Source organism: Nicotiana attenuata, chromosome 7 (genome assembly GCF_001879085.1).
Source record: "Nicotiana attenuata strain UT chromosome 7, NIATTr2, whole genome shotgun sequence".
Classification (NCBI taxonomy): domain Eukaryota; kingdom Viridiplantae; phylum Streptophyta; class Magnoliopsida; order Solanales; family Solanaceae; genus Nicotiana; species Nicotiana attenuata.
The window spans coordinates 90,174,410-90,181,681 of record NC_031995.1 but is presented as its reverse complement, the minus strand read 5'-3'; positions in this window follow the sequence as shown (position 1 = coordinate 90,181,681).

The following is a 7,272-nucleotide window of genomic DNA, read 5'->3' as shown; positions in this document are numbered from 1 at the left end:
ATCTTGGAATTTAAAACAGATCTCAGAAGTTTAAACAAAGCAGGTAAGAGCAATACTTAGCAGGAAGACCAACAAAAACGCAGGAAAGTGAAACAAAATCAAAGAGCACGAACAGATAGCAAAGAGTAAAGGACAAACAACCTAGTTAACATGTGAACAGGAACAACAAAAAGATCTTGCAAAATCGAATAAGAAAACAACTTGAGCATAATAAGAAAATAAACAAGCGAGTATAAACACACATAAGAGAGAGCAAAAGAGTCAGAAAACATTTTAAAGAAGAACATTTTTTCCAGAAACCCTAAAAATTGGATTTGACGGTTTTGAGAAAGAAATTTTGGGAAAACCCTTAAAACGTCAAAGTAAGGACCAAGCATGTCGCAGATCTAAAAGAAATGAACGGGTATAGAACCTTAGAAGGCTTAAAATGGCAGAAGAAGAACCCTATGAATGAGAAGAGGTTTGAGGAAAGTCGTATCTTGAGTCGGATAGACTCATATTGCTTTGAACATGCCGAAAAATGGCCGGAGAGGCCATGGATCTTTGTAGATTTGGAGGAGAACTAAGGAGACCATGGAAGTCAGGCCTCCAATCTTCGAATAGCTTAAGTTAGTGGTGAGGGAGAAGCGAGCACAGGCCACCCATGGCCAGTATTGCATGGATTCCGGTGGGAATGAGACGGGGATTGGTGGAATAGGGTTAGAGTTTCGGAGAGGGCTAGAGAGGATTTGGGAGACGAGGGCGCGGCTGTCTTTGGGTAAATGAATTAGGGTTAGGGGGTTAGGAGATTGAAAAAGGAAAGAATGAATTATGGCCGTTGATTCAACGGCCAGGATTTAAAGAAAACCGGACGGGTTTTATAAAATTGGGTCAAGGGGTCGGGTTAAAAAAAATGACATTGGCTTGTTTACTTTAGGTGGAATAGGGGTCAATTGGAGGCTAGCAATTGCAATTGGAAATGGCTATGTATTAAATAACTAATTTCCCCTTTATAATTTTTTATATAATAATTAAACTGATTTTTAAAAATAAATTAAAAACACTGAACTAATTAATACTATATAAAAATTAATCTAAAAATACTGGGGAATAATTTTAATAATCGTAAAATGGCATTTTATTAATCATAAATAGGCTATAATTGCAATTTTAATGCCATTTAGCTTAAGAAACTAATCAAACAAATTTATAAAAAATGTGCAAGAAAATTACCTTAATTATACTTTGGTGTAAATATGAGATATAAATAAATTATTCCCAAAATGATAATCCTGGGAGCAGTTTTGGATTTTTCATCGTTAATATAGACAATAAATTAATTTTAAAAAATCTTAGAAATTTGGGAAAAGTACCAAAAACTCGTGAGCATGCTTATATATGCCTACACATGCTATTTTGAAAAGTATTTTTTGAGTATGAAAATACATAGGAAAAATTGGGTATGACAACACATTGCATTCTTTCCTACAGTGGGATCCTTGCAGTGGACGTGTTTGTTACATTTGAAGAGTGAAATTGGGCAGACTAAGAATAAGCCTCTCTCTCGCATCTCCTCGAAGAGAGAAGACCTTGACTTCGTTTAGGTTTTTGTTGATTCCAACCATCGATTCTCCTATTGGTCTACCTGATCTACATCTTCCCCACAATCTGATCTACTTCCTGCTCTTGAGGAATGTGAGGTTTGTGGAGGTTCTGCTCTATGTTCCCCACATTCAATGGCATTTGAGGTTGTTGGTTGGGAACCAATGGATCCCAAACCATCAGAAGTAGATTCAGGGCAGTTAGTTCCTAGGGTGGAAGAAAGGAAGGTCTAGACCCATATTCTGATGGGAAGGTAGGGGTTCTGGTTGAGTAGGAAGATTCCACTGGGCATGGCCATGTTTGGAGGAGTATTGTTGTTCATGCCGGGGCAAGTGGGTTGCAGTTATGTTGTTGGCTCCAAATTTGGTTCATGTATTGTTCATAGCTAGGTGTAGCCCCTCGTAGCTTAGTTGAGCAGAAAAACTGTGGGTTTTGGATTAGGAAATTATACTTTTTCTGGCCATTTAAGGTTGAGTTGGCGTGACACTGGCGCTCCCCATTAGCCCTCCCAGTTCCAACGCAAGATTTTGGTGATGAATCCTGGGGATGGAGGTTTGCGCCATAGAAGAGAGGAAATGGTTTTGATGATTAGGAGGGAAGGGGGGGGGGGAGGTTGTTCATGGTGGGCTGGACGATGAATTTCTTAAGATTTTGTATGAAGCAAGTAACATCTCCTCCCACTTGGTTTGAGAGTGATTCTGGCATTGTGGAGTGGAATTATAGTGGGATTTAAGGGGTCCGAGGGGTTAGAGAATGAATGATGGTTTCTAATTGCAATGCACTGAATCGCTTGCGTGCTAGGTTTTAAATACTGGGATTTTGCATGAATTTGTTTTGGGCATGTGTTCCAAGGAGTTAGATAGATGGGAGATGTTTGTAGAGTTTTTGGCCGTTAGTGGTTGAAGCATTGCGCTGCTGATTATCTAGCACTAATTTGGACTTTGGATTTGGTTGAGTAGTATTTTGTAGCTCGTTATTAACTAAGTGTATACGGGAGCCTTGTGTCAGTTATATAAGGATTTGTATATGTTAATAATTGATGTTAGGGCAATAGGGGTAAACCTTTTTTCTCCTTTTTAGTGGTGGTATCAGGTGCATGCATTTGTTTAACCTAACATGGGGTTCGGTTTCATAAACCCGGATTAAGTGGGGGCAAAGTTGGTTTGTTGGGTGTATTATCTAAAAACCATTTGATAGTTTTCTGGACTAAGACTAGAGAAATGCGGTTTTTGCCGGTGAAGGAATTTTCCGTTCCCCCTTTGTTTCAGAGATGAAGGGTCAGAACTACGTAGATGAAATGTAATTTGAAGAGCTAGCTAGCGAATTTTTTAGCAAGAGTCATTTTTAAATTTTGGGTGATTAAATACTTTACCATGTGACAGCATCGAATAATTTTATACCTCAATATTAGGATCTTGATTGGATGGTGATGACCTGCCTTTCCTTGCCTTTGATTGTGCTTCTTTTTTGTTCCTTGAAAAGGAAACTGTGTGCCCCATCAATTGGGAGAATCTGGGGTACTGTCACTGGTTTTGATGGATCCTGGGGTTTGGTTCATTAGCAACTGTCAATTTAATAACTTGATTTTTTCGGAGCAAATTTTTATATTAGGTGACCTAATCTACTCACATCTTTTTGCATAAGAAGAATGAAATCACCTCGTAGAGAATGGACTGTTTAATTGAGTGACCAAGTAGTACTGGATAAACTTTTAAGACTGGAACCCTCTAAGAGTAGCTCTATACAGAGCCTAGCGTGTCCTTCTCTCAAGGAAGAGAACGTCATGGCATCCTACCTTAAGGAGTCTATCTATTGGCACTGCCTATTTTTTTTATAAGGTTTGACCATCGTAGAAATGCCGTAGAAGGTTGAGGTAATCTCACCCAGACCGCATGAGGTATGCTTGCGGTGGCCTCGCTTGCTAACAAAGTTTGGAGTTGCGACCTTTGGATTGTATAGGAAGTAGCCAAATTACAAAGAATGGACCATTTTGAAAGGAGTAGAGATCAATAGCTGTCCTCGTATTTTGTACCTTGACAACAAAGGTAATCGCTGTCCTAAGTCTATGAGTGGGAATTTTTCGTGTAAGTTTCCAAAGGTCTTGTTAACTTTACCGTTTGAGATACGTGAAAAAGTTCTTTTTCCTGGAGTTTATATGTTGAGAAATTTTCCATGGTTCATTAAATTCTTTGGTCTATTTCTCCGGTAAAATAATGGACCATAATGGACTAAGTCTCCTCCATCTTCTGAGTGGGAGGGACATCTCCTGCGCTCTTTGCTCAGCGTAGAAGGATGGGAAGGTAGTGCCTTGAGAGGTCGTGATAATGTCGGATATTACCTTTTGGTTTCTATGGAGTTTTGCCTTGAAAGAGGAGAGGGATGTGGGAGGAGAAGCCTGAAATACTGGTGGTACATCCAGTTCTTGTATTGTTTTCTTGTATTTTGAGAATACAAACCGTCCGGTGGTTTGGGAAGGTATATGAGGTCGACATTCTAGGTTGGGGGTTCTTGGAACTGCTTGCAATTTGGTCAGAAATGAGAGAGTAGGGCTTAATGCCGCAGGGTGTGGGAGATAAGAGTCACTAGTGTTCATGTTTAAGCGTAGCGCGGCTTCCTCTTCAAATCTTCTAGGTTATTTTCCTTGCTGTGCTAGCGGGCACAAATTGACGTCACTGACACGGTCAATTCTGACCGGTGTAGAGTGTATCTACAGGACTGATCGTATAGTATGCGAGATCATTATAGTAGATCTCCGAGGTAACGGTCCTACCGGTTGTAGTGTATAACATCATGGGCCAGACCCTTCTTTTTTCTAGCGAGTCGAAAGACCGAGACGTAGTCTATAAAAAGTTATGAGGGTATATATATTTAGTGTAGACACTAAGGCAGACTTTTTTCCTTTCATTTGTCCGTTTGTTAAGGGCCAAAACTGTAACCTACATAAGTCCAATTGGTAGTTTTCCCAACTTATAACGTGTAATCCTGTCCTGTATGTTAGCTTGTAGTTTCCATAACTCTGCCACCCTTCTTTTTCTTGAAAGGACTTATATAAAAAGTTAGTTTACATAATATGCACAGCAATTTGAGATTGTTTATAAACTTGTAATGTCCGAGTCTTCCCGAATAAGTATTCCGCTTTTCTGGCATCTCCATAGTGCCAGTGTCACTGGAGGTTGCCTGAAGGTTTCGCTTCCACTCCAACAACATTTCAAAAAGAAAACTGCACTCATGATGAAGATCAATCGATGTGCGGGGTTGGTTCATCTTTTAAAATAAGTTCATAATACTTGTGATCTGAATTCACTATAGTGGGGAAAGAGATTTTTTGTAAGGAAAGTTTTAGTCTGCTTTAGTGCAGCAGTTCAGGCAATGAAAGAGCGGATGTTACAACTTAACCTCTGTGCGACAATCCCGCTATCCATTGCCATTGTGGTCTCCTGATGAGTCCCCCACCAGTGCCACAGTGTTTGGTTTTGTTTTTGTCATAAGGCTCCATCAATGTTTTAGCTTGTAGTAACTAGATAGGTGGGAGCATCTTATTGGTATGTGAGAGCCTAGGGATTTGATGTCACAGTAATTTGGGCTAGTGAAAATGAATTCAGCAACTTGTGTCATGATTTTTTATGGAGTTATTATCTGAAGTATGGGTTTGAAAGATGTTTTGAGTTCTTTATTACTCGAAGATGTTCCCAAAGGATGAAAGGCCAGCAGGGTTGGAGTATTGTGTGCTAATTATATGCCCAACATATTTGCTCGACAGAAGACTATGGGCTTCGTGGTGGCAATAGTAAATCTTAATGTAAAAGATTTTTTACACGAAAAATATTCCAAATCAAATCAAATCAAATCATGATAACCTCAGGAAAAAAGGTTTTTGATACCATATGAGAACAACTGAGCCTTGAATAACAGCATACTTGCCTTCTTTATGTTCTCCAATGAGCTGGTCAAGAGAGATTATGTAAGTCATTCTTATAAACTTTACATTGCACTATTAACAATTTTTAGGAAGGTATAAAGCCAACCTTTTCATTTCTCAATTTCTAAAAGACCAAAAGATTTTATTTAATATGTTTTATTAGCAAATTTTTAAGAATCGTGATAAAAGTATATTTATGTTTTTATTTTCACATATTAGATCACTAAATAACATTAGGTTTTTTAATTGCGACATAAGTTCCCATAAATCACAAGAAGGCATATAAACTTTTATGTGATAAAGATGGTCTTCGGAACATATTTATCATTTGGAGTGTTTTTCTTTATTTTATTTATAATCAACAATATTGCCTAAATATATGTAAGTTGATTTTTAAAATTTGAGTATTCATCAATAGATACGCGGCAAAGCACGTATCCTAAGCCAGTCTTTTAAAATATATCAAAATATTGATATTGTAAAAAAAATACATTAATTTTATGCTTATATCTTTAAACTTAAGAGATTTACATAGCACTTTTTTAAAAGATGTGCTTGTAATTTTGAAAATAAGGCAGATTATAGTATTTCTAAGATTTTTAAGATTCTTTTCTAAATTAGTTTTGACTTGTAACGTTATGTTATATTCTTTCCTAAATAAATAGATTTTTTTCTAAAGATCGTTGGAGTTTCATAGAACTATTTTTCCAAAATTTCCATAAGTTCTTATAACTTCGATTTTGAAACCAATTTGATTATAATTTTAGCTAGTCTTTGCCGACTCCTATATAAAGTTTTATTTTTAAATTTTTAAGTATAGCTTTTTCTATCGGTTTAACAACAGGGGAGAAAGGCCGAAGAAAGGGGAAAACAAACCTTTAAAGTAGTAAGATTGATTTTGAGTTTCCTTGTATCCGGCAAACTTGTGAGAAGATAGGAATGAACAAGTTGGAATTTCAGATATATGATACAATGACGAAGCAGAAGGAGGTTTTTAACATCGAAAGAACCTGGCAAAGGTTAAAATGTACATATGTGGTGTTAGCCCCTCATGACTACAGTCACATCGGCCATGCCCGTTCATATGTCGCCTTCGACGTTTCTCTACAGGTCAAATTCTTACGGGAATTTGTTTTCTATATGTGATGATTGAAGTGCAATTTTTTTTATTTTGTTTCGGTAGAGTTGTTTGTAATTTTGGCCTGTTTCTTTCCTTCTATGTTATGTGTTGGTGTGTCGAATTGTGATGAATAGGTTTCATAGTAGGGAGTTGATTTAGTAAGAAACATGTTTGGAGTTTTGAAAATGGGAAGTTTGAGGGAAACTGTTTATGTAGGGGAATTTGGGATCATATTGGAATTTTCTGAAATAAATAGTTTGAATAGATTGGAAAGTTTATGTTGTTTGTTGTCATGTGGATTAATCAGATAGGGGATGTTGTTTTGATTAAGAGCCATGATCGGAAATTTAGAGGTGGAAGTTTGAGTAGAAAGCTTAGGGGAATTTGGCGGTCTGAATGGGAATTAATTCTGAAATAACTAGTTTTAATAACAAAATTGGAGCTGTAGCATTGTGTTCTATCCAATAGGTAGTACATTTACCTATCAAACATAAATAAAACTATAGGCAATATCCAATTAGTTGGTATTAGGTTTAGCTATTGTTGTTACAATTCATTATGTCAATGTTTCTCAGGAGTTTAGTGTGAGATTAAGAGAATTTGTAGTTTTAACAGCACCCTAAATATTGAGAATAAGGTATATCGGAATAAA